This window comes from Natator depressus, chromosome 14 (assembly GCF_965152275.1).
Source record: "Natator depressus isolate rNatDep1 chromosome 14, rNatDep2.hap1, whole genome shotgun sequence".
Lineage (NCBI taxonomy): Eukaryota > Metazoa > Chordata > Testudines > Cheloniidae > Natator > Natator depressus.
Genome location: NC_134247.1, coordinates 47,860,631 through 47,873,482, shown reverse-complemented (window position 1 = coordinate 47,873,482; position 12,852 = coordinate 47,860,631). Strand labels below are relative to the sequence as shown.

General features: G+C 57.8%; 1 pseudogene; it reads right to left on the bottom strand.

Moving 5' to 3' along the window:
- Nucleotides 1-9,143: 9,143 nt before the first annotated feature.
- Nucleotides 9,144-12,852, bottom strand: LOC141998119 (kinesin-like protein KIF20B pseudogene; annotated as a pseudogene).

Here is a 12,852-nt window from a genome sequence, read left to right as displayed (position 1 = left end):
CGACCCTGTAACCGTGACAAGCCAACCCGCTAGAGACTCACCGGGGAACCGGCCCCTCGGACTTCCCTCACCCAGCACGCTGCCGGGCTTGGGAGGGGGCACCTATCCAGGGAGAGGGCTGCTGCCCCGTGGGGCTGGGAATGGGGATCGCCCCTCGTCGGGGGCAGCAGGGCCCACGGGGCTGATCCAAACCCCATTGCCGTCGTGGGGAAGGTTTCTCTTGACTCCAGTGGGTGCTGGATTGGGCCCCGAGCCCGGCCCCTGTTGGCCAGAGGCTGCTGTCAGGCACCCCAGGTAAAGCCCCTCCAGCCATTACCCAGCAGGCTTTGGGCCAGATTCGGCCATTCCCAGTCAATGGGGTCCCTGTGGGATGGGATCAGGCCCATGGCTGGGGGTGGGGCAGCCCCAGCGCCCGGCTAAAGGCCCCATGACACCCGTGTGCTGCTCCCCCGGGTCCAAGGGCCCAGCGTGGGGTCTGTGTGGGAAGGGCCCAGTCCCTGTATAGCCCCCGCCCCATGTGTGTCCACAGCCCGGCCGCCCCCCATCTTGCTCTGCAGCTTTGCGAACAGCCATAAAATGGGTTTTGGGGACGTTTTTTATCATGATTTTAAATCTGGTCAGTCTGGGCCGTGCCCGCGGCAGCCTGTGTTAGCCCAGCCCCGCCGCAGTCGGTCCAGGGGCCCCGGGTTGTAGCGGGAGTTAAGGGCGTTTGGTAGAAGGGCTAAGGAAGGGGCCAGGACTCCTGGGTTCTGTCCCGGCTCTGGGCGGGGAGTGGGGGCTAGTGGGGGAGAACTGGGAGTCAGGATTCCGGGGGTCGATTCCCGTTGCTGACACGGACTTGCTGCGAGTTGTGACGCACCCTATGCCTGTTTCCCCTTGTGTGACAAATGGCCAGTCTCCTCCTGCCATGGTGGTGGGGGCTCTGGGGCTGAGGGATGGTCCCTGAAGAGCCTTGAGATCGTCCCATGGCCGGGAGCCCTGGAGAAGGGCAGGACTCATGGGCCAGGGTCCCCCAGGACTGAACCCCGCAGGGTGAGCGGCTGCAGAGAGATGCTGGCCTGTCTGGGTGCTGCGGTGACGTCCCCCAGGCTGGGGTCACTGTGACGCGAAAGGCAGATCCCCCCCACCCCAAAAACGGCACTGAGCCCCCAACCCAGCGCTTCCTTGCACCCCCTCGCTGGCACCTGCTGGGAGACCCCTGTGATGGTTCCCCCCCTGCCCCATGGTGCCACTTGGAAGTGGGGCACCACTGAGCGCACCTGACTTACCAGCGAGGGCTCCCTTTACACCGTACTGCTCTGCAGCCTGCCAAGGCCCGCCCCCGGCTTCAGCCTGCAGCTTACCAGCACACACACAGGTCGGGACACACCCAGTTGCAGCTTCACACAGATGCTAAGATCAGCTCTGCATGGGAAGGCTCAGCTAAGGAACTGCCCGGTACTCAAGTGCACACCCCCCTCTAGAGGGTAAACCCCAAATTATACCATCTTGCACTGCACAGAGATGGGTACAGCATAAGCTCATGAAATTCACCCCCTCCCTCAGTGTGGAGAGAAATATGCACAGCCTTCTGCCCCCGGTTATGATTTTCACACCCTGGGTGAAACACAAAACAAAAACAAGTTTGCCAAACTTAACTCCCTCCGCCTGTGATTTATTTCTAATAGATGCTTTGGATTGTTCAAACTGGTCAGCTAGAGTAGCCAGTTCATCGACAGTTTTTCACTTTTTTATCCCACAAACGCTGTTTTACATCGTCATTACTCAGACTCAGGAAATGCTCCTGAGCAACATGATCAGCCATTTCTGCAGAGCTTGTAACACCTTTTCCCCCTTAGCCATCTGTCACGGAGTGTGGGGGAGTCCGGGCCCTGCGCCCCTCTTCCTGGGATTCACTGAGACTCTCAGCCAGCCAGTAAAACCGAAGGTTTATTGGACAACAGGAACACAGTCCAAAACAGAGCTTGTGGGGACACCCAGGACCCCTCAGTCAAGTCCTTCTGGGGGAGCAGGGAGCTTAGACCCCAGCCCTGGGGTTCCCTGTGTTCCTCCACCCAGCCCCAAACTGACACTAAACCCCCCCAGCAGGTTCCCTCCTGCGGCCTCTGTTCACATTCCCGGGCAGAGGTGTCACCTCCCCCTCCCCCTCCTGGCTCAGGTGACAGGCTCTCAGGTCTCCCGTCCCCAGGGCACATTCCCAGGTCAACACTCCCCCCTCCCTGCTGCGTCACATCCTCACATCTCTCCCCCCTTCGAGACTGAACTGAGCGGGGTCACTGTGACCAGTGACCTGGGGAAGTTCGGGGCCCCCTCTCCGGGACAGCGCATCCGCTATCAGGTTGGCACTTCCCTTCACGTGGACCACGTCCATGTCGTAATCCTGCAGGAGCAGGCTCCACCTCAGGAGCTTGGCGTTGGCTCCTTTCATCTGGTGCAGCCAGGTCAGGGGAGAGTGGTCGGTGTAGACGGTGAAGTGTCGCCCGAAGAGATAGGGCTCTAGTTTCTTGAGGGCCCACACCATGGCCAGGCACTCCTTCTCGATGGCCGCGTAGTGTTGCTCCCGGGGTAGCAACTTCTTGCTCAGATACACGATGGGGTGTGTCTCCCCCTTTTCATCCTCCTGCATTAACACCGCCCCCAGTCCCGTGTCGGAGGCATCAGTGAACACCACAAAGGGCTTGTCAAAGTCTGGGTTTGCTAGAACTGGGCCACTGACCAGAGCCTCCTTCAGCGCCCGGAAAGCCTCCTGGCACTGCTCGGTCCAGACCACCTTGTCTGGCTTCCCCTTCTTGCATAGCTCAGTGATGGGGGTGGCTATGGCGCTAAAGTGGGGCACAAATCTTTGGTAGTATCCTGCCATCCCAATAAAGGCTTGGACCTGCTTTTTGGTGTGGGGAGCGGGCCAGTCTCTGATCACCTCCACCTTGGCCGGTTCCGGCTTTAGGCGGCCGCTCCCCACCCGATGGCCCAGGTAAGATACTTCAGCCATCCCCACCTTGCACTTCTCCGCTTTGACAGTCAGCCCAGCCCCCTGGAGTCGGTCCAGCACCTGTCTAACCTGGGACACGTGGTCCTCCCAGGTCTGGCTAAAGACACAGATGTCGTCAATATACGCCACGGCAAAACTCTCCATCCCCCTCAGGAGCTGGTCCACCAGGCGCTGGAAGGTGGCCGGCGCTCCCTTGAGGCCGAAAGGCAGGGTCAGAAACTCATAGAGCCCCAGAGGGGTGATAAAGGCCGATTTCAGCCGGGCATCTGCATCCAGCGGCACTTGCCAGTAGCCCTTTGTAAGGTCCATGGTGGTAAGGTACCGAGCTCCTCCCAGCTTGTCTAGGAGCTCGTCCGGCCTGGGCATGGGGTAGGCATCCGATACAGTGATGGCATTGAGCTTCCGATAGTCCACACAGAACCGGACCGACCCATCCTTTTTGGGGACCAGCACCACTGGCGAGGCCCAAGGGCTGGCCGATGGCTGGATCACCCCCAAAGCCAGCATGTCCCGGACTTCTCTTTCCAGGTCCTGAGCAGTTTTCCCGGTGACTCGGAAGGGGGAGCATCTTATTGGCGGGTGCGACCCCGTCTGCACCCGGTGGACAGTCAGATTAGTGCGTCCAGGCTGGTTGGAAAACAGCTGTCGGTACGGATGCAGTACCCCCCTGACCTCAGCTTGCTGGGCAGGGGTGAGCTGATCCGAGAGGGGAATTGTTTCCAGGGGGGAACCAGCTCTGGCCCCAGGGAATAGACCCTTACTAAAGGGTCATCTCCCTGCTCCTCCCACTGTCCACACACGGCCAACACCACATTCCCCCTGGCATAATATGGCTTCATCATATTCACATGGTACACCCGGCGGTGGTGGGCCCGGTTCGATAGCTCCACCACATAGTTTACCTCATTGAGCTGCTTGACGACCTTGAAAGGGCCCTCCCAGGCGGCCTGTAGTTTGTTCTTTCTTACGGGGATGAGAACCATCACCTGATCCCCGGTGGCGTAGGCACGGGCCCGCGCCGTGCGGTCATACCAGACCTTCTGCTTCCTCTGGGCTCTGGCCAGATTCTCCCTGGCCAGGCCCATGAGTTCAGCCAGTCTCTCTCGGAAGATCAGGACATACTCCACCACTGACTCTCCATCGGGAGTGGCCTTCCCCTCCCACTCGTCTCTCATGAGGTCCAGGGGGCCCCTCACCCTCCTTCCATATAACAGTTCGAAAGGCAAAAATCCGGTAGACTCCTGGGGCACCTCCCTGTACGCGAACAGCAGGTGAGGTAAGTACTTGTCCCAATCCTGCGGGTGCTGGTTCATAAAGGTTTTCAGCATCATCTTCAGCGTCCCGTTAAACCTCTCCACCAGCCCATTGGACTGGGGGTGATACGCTGAGGCCCAGTCGTGCCGGACCCCACATTTCTCCCACAAGCACCGGAGCAGGGCCGACATGAAGTTGGAGCCTTGGTCTGTCAAGACTTCCCTGGGGAACCCCACTCGGCTGAAAATGGTCAGGAGCGCATCTGCCACGGTGTCTGCTTCGATGGAAGCTAAGGGCACTGCCTCGGGGTAGCGGGTGGCGAAATCTACCACCCCCAGAATGTATTTCTTCCCCGACCGGGTCGTCTTGCTGAGAGGCCCCACGATGTCCATGGCCACCTTCTGGAAAGGCTCCTCTATGATGGGCAAAGGTCTCAAAGCCGCTTTCCCCTTGTCCCGGCCTTCCCCACCCTCTGACAGGGGTCACAGGATCGGCAATACTGCCGGACGGTGGTAAAGACCCCGGGCCAGTAAAAGTTCTGTAGCAACCTCTGCCGGGTGCGCCGGATTCCCTGGTGCCCTGCGAGGGGGATGTCATGGGCCAGGGACAGGAGCTTGCGGCGATACTTCTGGGGGACCACCAGCTGCCTCCTGATCCCACAGGACTCCCCTTCCCCTGGGGGAGCCCATTCTCGGTACAGGAACCCCTTCTCCCACAGGAACCTCTCCTGGCAACCTCTCCTCATGGTCCGTCCCTCACTGAGGTCGGCCAGGTCCCTGAGCTTCTGCAAGGAGGGATCTTTCCTCAACTCGGCCTGGAACTCAGCGGCTGGGGAAGGGATGGGGCCCGGTTCCCCCTCAGTGGCCAGGTCTGAGGCCTCAGCCTCTCTGAGCCGTGCCCCTTGGCGCTCCCTCCCCACCAGGGTAGGGTCCTGTGCCTCCGGTGTGGTACCCTCCCCAAGGTCAGGGTGCAGTGCCCCTCGCCGGCTCTGGCTACGGGTCACAACCAGGGCGGTCTGGGGGTTGCTTGGCCAGTCCTCTAGGTCTCCCCCCATCAAAACTTCAGTGGGCAAATGGTGGTGCACCCCCACATCCTTGGGGCCCTCCTTGGCCCCCCATTTCAGGTGTACCCTTGCCACGGGCACCTTAAATGGGGTCCCGCTGTGACGATGTGACGCAGCAGGGAGGGGGGAGTGTTGACCTGGGAATGTGCCCTGGGGACGGGAGACCTGAGAGCCTGTCACCTGAGCCAGGAGGGGGAGGGGGAGGTAACACCTCTGCCCAGGAGTGTGGACGGAGGCTGCAGCAGGGAACCTGCTGGGTGGGTTTAGTTTTCAGGTTGGGGCTGGGTGGAGGAACACAGGGAACCCCAGGGCTGGGGTCTAAGCTCCCTGCTCCCCCAGAAGGACTTGACTGAGGGGTCCTGGGTGTCCCCACAAGCTCTGTTTTGGACTGTGTTCCTGTTGTCCAATAAACCTTCTGTTTTACTGGCTGGCTGAGAGTCTCAGTGAATCCCAGGAAGAGGGGTGCAGGGCCTGGACTCCCCCACACTCCGTGACACCCGCCCACCCCCGTCAGGGTCAGGTAGGTGTTGGGCACCACCCGATCTGGGGCCACCACCTCGGGCCGGGCCAGCGTCACCTCCGCGCCCGTATCCCAGTATCCATTGACCTTCATCCCATCCACCTCCAGGGGAACAAGGCACTCTCTCCGGAGGGACAGCCCCGCGCCCACCCTGTAAACTGAGCACCCTGAGTCCGGAGCATCCGGCCCTCTGGCGGGGCTGGCTGGGGGTACTCTTCCCTCCTGAGCAGGTGGCAAACTGGTAGCCCCCCTTTCCTGGGTCGGCTGCCCCTCGTCCAGCTGAGTCCCTACCCAGTTAACCCTGGGTAGGTTGGGTCTGCTCAGTCTGTCCCTGAGCCCGGGGCACTGGGCCCGTACGTGGCCTCTCTGGCCACAGTGATAGCAGCTCAGGTCACGTTGGTCCCCTCGAACGGGTCGGAGGGGCCCGACACCAGGCGTTCCCCTTTGGAGGGGGTTCTCCCTATTTCCCCGCTGGGAGGCCCCATGGTGACTCTCTCTCTGCATCGGGGGGAGCCTGTTTTTTTGGGACTCCTCCCGGCTACCCCCTGACCGACTGTTCACAAACTCGTCGGCCAGCTGCCCTGCATGCTGGGGGTTCGCGAGCTTTTTGTCCACCAGCCACAGCCTCAGGTCGGAAGGGCACTGTTCATACAGGTGCTCCAGTACAAACAGGTCAAGCAGGTCCTCTTTAGTTTGGGCCCCCGCTGTCCACTTGCGGGCACATCCCTGCATCCTGTTGGCCAGTTGTAGGTAGGTGACCTCAGGCGTTTTACGCTGACTCCGGAACCTTCTCCGGTACATCTCGGGGGTCAGCCCAAACTCACGGAGCAGGGCCTGTTTGAACAGTTCATAGTCCCCTGCCTCCGCCCCTGTCATCCGGCTGTACACCTCCACGGCTTTGGGGTCCAGTAAGGGGGTGAGGAACTGGAGCCTGTCTGCAGGGTCAACCCTGTGCATCTCGCAGGCATTCTCAAAGGCCGTCAGGAAGCTATCTATGTCCTCCCCCTTCTTCCGCTGGGCCAGGAAGCACTTATCAAAGCTCCTTGCAGTCTTGGGTCCCCCCTCACTCACCGCAGCCGGGGCCCCACTGCTCCTCAGCCTGGCCAGCTCCAGTTCATGCTGTCTTTGTTTCTCCTTCTCCTGACGCTCCTTCTCCTTGTCCTGACGCTCCCTCTCCTTCTCCTCCTGCTCATGTTGACGTTGTTTCTCCTCATGTTGACGTTGTTTTTCATGATCCTCCAGCTCCCTCATTTTCATCTCCCTCTCCCATTCCAGCCGCATCCACTCCAGGGATGGGGAGCTCCGCCGGGAGGATCCTCTGCTGGCTGCTGGGGTCAGGGTACCCTCGGTATTCGCTGGGCTTCCCCCAACCCCTCTCCCAGGCATAGGTAGGGAGGGTCTCGGGAGGTCCTGGGCAGCAGTCTGACCCCTCCCAGCCTGGTTAGGCCCCAGGGCCCACGCTGCGTCCCCTGGGCGGCTTCCCTCCAGGACAGGGATCGGGTCATCCAAGCGATCCCTCTCCTCCAACTGGGCGATCAGCTGTTCCTTGGTGGACCTCCCGACGCGCAGCCCCCTCTGCCTGCACAGCTCCACCAGGTCGCTCTTAAGGCGTTTAGCGTACATCTCCCTGCTGGCCACTCGCAGGCCGGGCAGCTTTCCACGGTTTCCAGGAAAAGCCCCTAGTGTGCCAGTCCTTCTTGAGGTCACCACCTCTTTGCCAGGGTCGAGCTGCAGACTCCTCCGCCCCTGGGACCGCTCGCTGCAATCCCCCGGGGGACCCTGTTACTGCAAAAGTCCTTCTCTCTGGTCACACACTCCCAGGGGTTAACCGCCCCCTGGAACCGTCTCTCTCTGAAGCTTCAGCACGCCTGGTCCCCGTCAATCCCCCTTCGTTTTACTGTTCCCCAGTCACTTACTGCAGGAAGCGCCGTTCACGAGGTGCAGTAGATCCCACCGCTGCCACCAGTTGTCACGGAGTGTGGGGGGAGTCCAGGCCCTGCACCCCTCTTCCTGGGATTCACTGAGACTCTCAGCCAGCCAGTAAAACCGAAGGTTTATTGGACAACAGGAACACAGTCCAAAACAGAGCTTGTGGGTACACCCAGGACCCCTCAGTCAAGTCCTTCTGGGGGAGCAGGGAGCTCATACCCCAGCCCTGGGGTTCCCGGTGTTCCTCCACCCAGCCCCAAACTGAAACTAAACCCCCCCAGCAGGTTCCCTGCTGCAGCCTCCATCCACATTCCTGGGCAGAGGTGTCACCTCCCCCTCCCCCTCCTGGCTCAGGTGACAGGCTCTCAGGTCTCCCCTCCCCAGGGCACATTCCCAGGTCAACACTCCCCCCTCCCTGCTGCGTCACATCGTCACACCATCACATCTCTCATCTGCTTCCACAGGCCACATTACTCATTCCAGCCCCTCTCTTTAGGCTTCTGAAGTTTACACAATCTGCTTCAAGTGTGAAAGTGTTTTAAAAGCATTTCCTTGAATATACCATAATCTGCAGCATCACCAATAGGCATCTTACTGAATCTGTCCAGAGCTTTCCCAGACAACTTTGCAACCAACATGGGCATCTTTTGGTCTTCAGGAATCTCATGGAGCACATACAGCCTCTCAAGGTGATGAAATATTCAGCAATGTCCCCTGTCTCGCTGTATGCAGGACACAACCGCTCCCATTGGTGGATTTTTGGAGCGGTGGGACCCGTGGTGTGTCTGTGGGGCGCTGGTTCCGCCCCTCTATCAAGTCCAGTTCACGCTTCCTCTCTCTTTCCTTCTCCTCCATGGTGAGCTTCTGGGCCTCGATTTCCTTATCAGCCTCTATCGGTCTCAGTTCCAGGGCGTTCTGGTGCGCAGCCTCTTGTCCGGCATCTCTGCTTCTGTGGTTCTTTGCTCTGCTGCTTCTCCTGTATTGATCTCCAGCTGCTTTAATTCCATTTGCCTTTTGCTCCCTCCATCTCTCCCCTCCCCACTACCTGCCTATCCATCCCCCATCATCCCTCGCTCAGCGCATCGTCCCCCTGCCTGGCTTGGTTACTTACCCTGCTGCCTGCCCCCTTCCCCACCCCACCCTCTGCCCTCCCCACTCCCTGCCCCCACCCTCACGGGGCGGCCATGTGTCCGTGGGAAACACCTTGAGCTCTGTGGGCCAGTGACATTTTCCCACGGGGCGGCTCCACCCCCGCGGCGCTGATCCGGCTTCCAGCCCATGGGGAACCACGGCCGGGAACCGTGGCCAGTGGGAGCTGTGGGGGGCGGGGCCAGAGCTGCTGGGCCCCGCCCCCACAGTCAGGCCGGGGGGGAGCCGCAGGCAGCCCCTCAGCCCGGGGAGCAGCAGGCGTCTGTCACTGTCAGACAGACACAGAGGGGGTGGGGGTTGGACAGACAGATGGAGGCCGGGGGAGCCGGAGCAGCGATGGGCACCCTTGGCCCCGTGCGGTCCGTGGGGGGTGCCCCTTTCAGTGCGACAGCCCTTCTCCCGGGGATCCACTCTCTCTCTCGGGGTTAAGCCCCTCCATCTCCTGGAGCTGCACCGCTCTGAGCCTAGCACCCCTGGCTCTGCCGTGGGCCCCCTCAGGGAGTCCCCTCGCTCTGGACCCCCGGGGCCTCCACCCCCAAAGGGGATGATGCCCCCCTGTTCTCTAGACCGGAGTGACTCTCCGCCGGCGTAAAACAGGAGGGGTTACTGAGCGTCTGAACCCAGCACAGGAAACTCTCCGGGCCTCAGGCCTGGCCTCCCTCAGCCCAGCACATCCCAGTCTCCCCTGCATCTGGGGGGGCCCTGCCTGCTCCCTCTCTCCAGCTCCGAGCCCCCCTGCTTCCCAGCTGGGCATCTGATCTCACCGGCCCCAAGGCCCTCCCCCCCATCCGTTGTCTCCTCTCCAGGTAAACAGAGTCGCCCGGGCCCCCTCTCCTCTCTTTGCAGCCCATTGTCGTCCCGCTGGCCAGACCCGGCTGGGCCTCCTGAGCTGGGCCTCTGGGTCACCGGTCACCAGGTCACCAGTCGCTGGGGTCTCCATTCTCCACGCCAGTGGTTGGGGTCCCAAGTTCCCTCGCTGGTCCTCTGTAACAATAAACTCCCTCTCCCATCACCTCCGTAAACCCGTAGCACCGAGAGAAACTGAGTCCCACCCCCTCTGCATGCAACCCATTCACAAAACGAAGAAAATCCCCCCACAGGAAACAAGGAAAACCAAGAGACTCCCCCACTTTGTCACACTCCCCCTTTGCCTTCCCCCTCCCCCCCAGCCCATTGACCCCCGTGCCCAGTGGGAGCTGCCCCTGAGGCAGGGCGCCTGCTTGCAGACTCAGACCTGCCTGGTGCCTGCACAGCGCGGGGAGGGGGAGCCACAGGTGAGCAAGCCCCAGTCCTCAGCATCATCACAGCCACAGCCATTCTCTGTTTGGGGATTTCATTTCCCCGGGGCGAGTAATTCTAGCTGCTCTTCCTTTCCAGACAGCTGGTGGCTTTTCCCGTAAGAAACCGCACACCTGCTTTGCAAAGACGTCCATGCATCCCTGTTCACTTGCCAGGTGTCTTTTCTGGTTGTTCATTTATTTTGTTAACTCAGTTTCAGAGGCAGTTTTAAAAGTCCCTTGAATTGTAGCTGGTTTTTGCCCCACTGGTCCAAAGGCACGTGGAAGAGGTGCAGATTTTTATTTCTGTGGGCGAACCCACCCGACGCGGAAATGTGAGTGTCGGAGCTAGGAAAGCTCTGCAAGGGTAAGGGACCCTTCAGGACATTGTCCTCAAGTCATTCCTTCTTCTGGGCATCCCACTCTATTGTTCCCTCCTGCAGTGACAGTGATCAGTGTCTCCACCCACGGGGGAGACGGTTTGTTTTTTTCTAAAAGCAGTTATTTTATTTACTTTATTTTATTTTATGAATTTAGAGGCAACACCCAAGACAAGGAAAATAACCAGTGACTTCCATGTAGCATTTCACATTGCTGGCTTTCTTCTCCTCAGAGGAACACGTGCTTCACACTTCCACCAGACTGAGTCCTTCTATTGTCCCATGGCTGGTCTCCTTTGCCGTTTGTCTTTCAATAGCAGTTCCAGGGTTGTCATAGTCTTTTACTGTAGTTTCTCAATGGGATATTAAGTCCTGTAGCCTACTGATAACATCCTCTTTTTGCTCCACCATGTGCATTAGCTCTTGAATCCGGTTATTCACTGTCGTCATTTTCTCAGTAGCTTCTTCAAGTTGTCGGGCAGATTCACTTTATTTAATCACTTGCATTTCAAGCTCGTCAGTTCTCCATGTCAGCTCTTCTTTGGTTTTCGTTAGTTCAACAAAAAAGAAAAGGAGTACTTGTGGCACCTTAGAGACTAACCAGTTTATTTGTCTCTAAGGTGCCACAAGTACTCCTTTTCTTTTTTCTTTTTACGAATACAGACTAACACGGCTGTTACTCTGAAACCTGTTAGTTCAACAGTAACTTTCCCCAGTTTTTCTTCAAGCCAAGCAGTCGCTTCCTGTGGGTCTTCTAGAGATCCAATATACCTGCGACCTCCTTCTGCCTGCTTCTTAATATCAGTGACATCATCTTGCAGAGAATCAATAATGCCCTCAAGAGCAGTACACTTTTCGGGATCTCCATTGTCGCCTCCTTCCAGCATTCCAGCTCTTTCATTACAGTGGGAATTCTTTATCTCCTGTTCTTCATCCAGGTTTTTGGCACATTCATTTACTAAATCCTCGTAGATTTCCAAGTGTTGTTCAGAATCTTCTTCCAGCAACTCTCAATCCTGAGAAAGGCATTGCTTGAAAACTGTTTCCGGTTGAGCAAAATACGGAGTAAATTCTTGTGCGCCTTCTTCATGAATTTTTAATTCCAAGATTAATTTATCTTTGCTCTCATTGATCAGCTTGCTTTCCAAGTCTTCTATTAGAGTTAGTAGTCTCAGATACTCTTCTTTTCCAAGAATTACTTTCTTTTCCTCCTCCTCATTTGCCGTCTCTTTTGCCAGATCATGCTCTTCATGTGTGTCATTGTTATCCACAGTTAAATGCTCATCGTCTTCTATCACATCTTCCAGGCTCCTGTCCCAAAGTACAGGGGCTCTTTTTCTTGCTATCTGCATTTTCGTGTCAGCGTTATTTACGAGAGATGCGTCTCTTGCAGACTTCTGGACAAATGGCTGCTCTTGGGGAGCGTTAGAAGAGTCTTGAACACAAATTTTTGGGGCAACTGCTGAGAGCTTGAGCACATTGAGCGTTTCGTCACATGCAGCAGCACACTGGCTGATGTTTACCATCCTATAAAGCTTCCCTTTTCCACTGAAAAAGGCTTGACGGAAGCGAGTGTCCCGAAATGGTGCGTGCAGCTGCAGCTTTGGCTGTTGACTGTTCTTGAGTGCATGGAGGCATTTGCCTAGGATCAGTAGAGAAGTGTTAATATTTCCACTCTCTTTCAATCTATCACCCTCATTGCGCGTCTTGGAACGTCTTTCTGAGCCAGCAAGATCACAGAGCGCCACTTCACTGACTCGGGTTACAGCAGGAGCTTCACGATCTTCCGTCTTTAGCCTTTGAAGAGTGGATACGCTGCAACTTCTACGGGAGTGAGGATCCCGCTTGCTTCAAGCAACACTCTGGTGCTTCAGCCCGAGCTGCAGAAGCTGAAAAGCTGCTTTTGAATCCGAAATCTGAATCCACGGCAGATCTTTCACATCAGAGCAGCCTCTGATGTCTTGGGCAAGACACGGCACCCTTCTTTTCTGGTCATTTGACCCTGGGAGCGACACGTGGTAAACGCACTCGTTGCCAAGCTCACAAAAGGACACCCAGACAGAAGACGTCCTGTCACTTGCCACGCTCGCCCACGGTCGGTGGTTCAGGGTCTTTTATGGGTTCTTCCAAGTCTGCAGATGATTCGGAAGTTTTGCTGTGAGTGTTGGTGCTGTTTTGCGAGTCTACCTCTTTCGCTGGGCGAAGGATTGAATGTTTCACAGCAATGTCTTCTCTCACTGGTCGTTAGTCAGCCTTATATCATCTCTACGGCCAAGGGGTGTGAAGTCCAT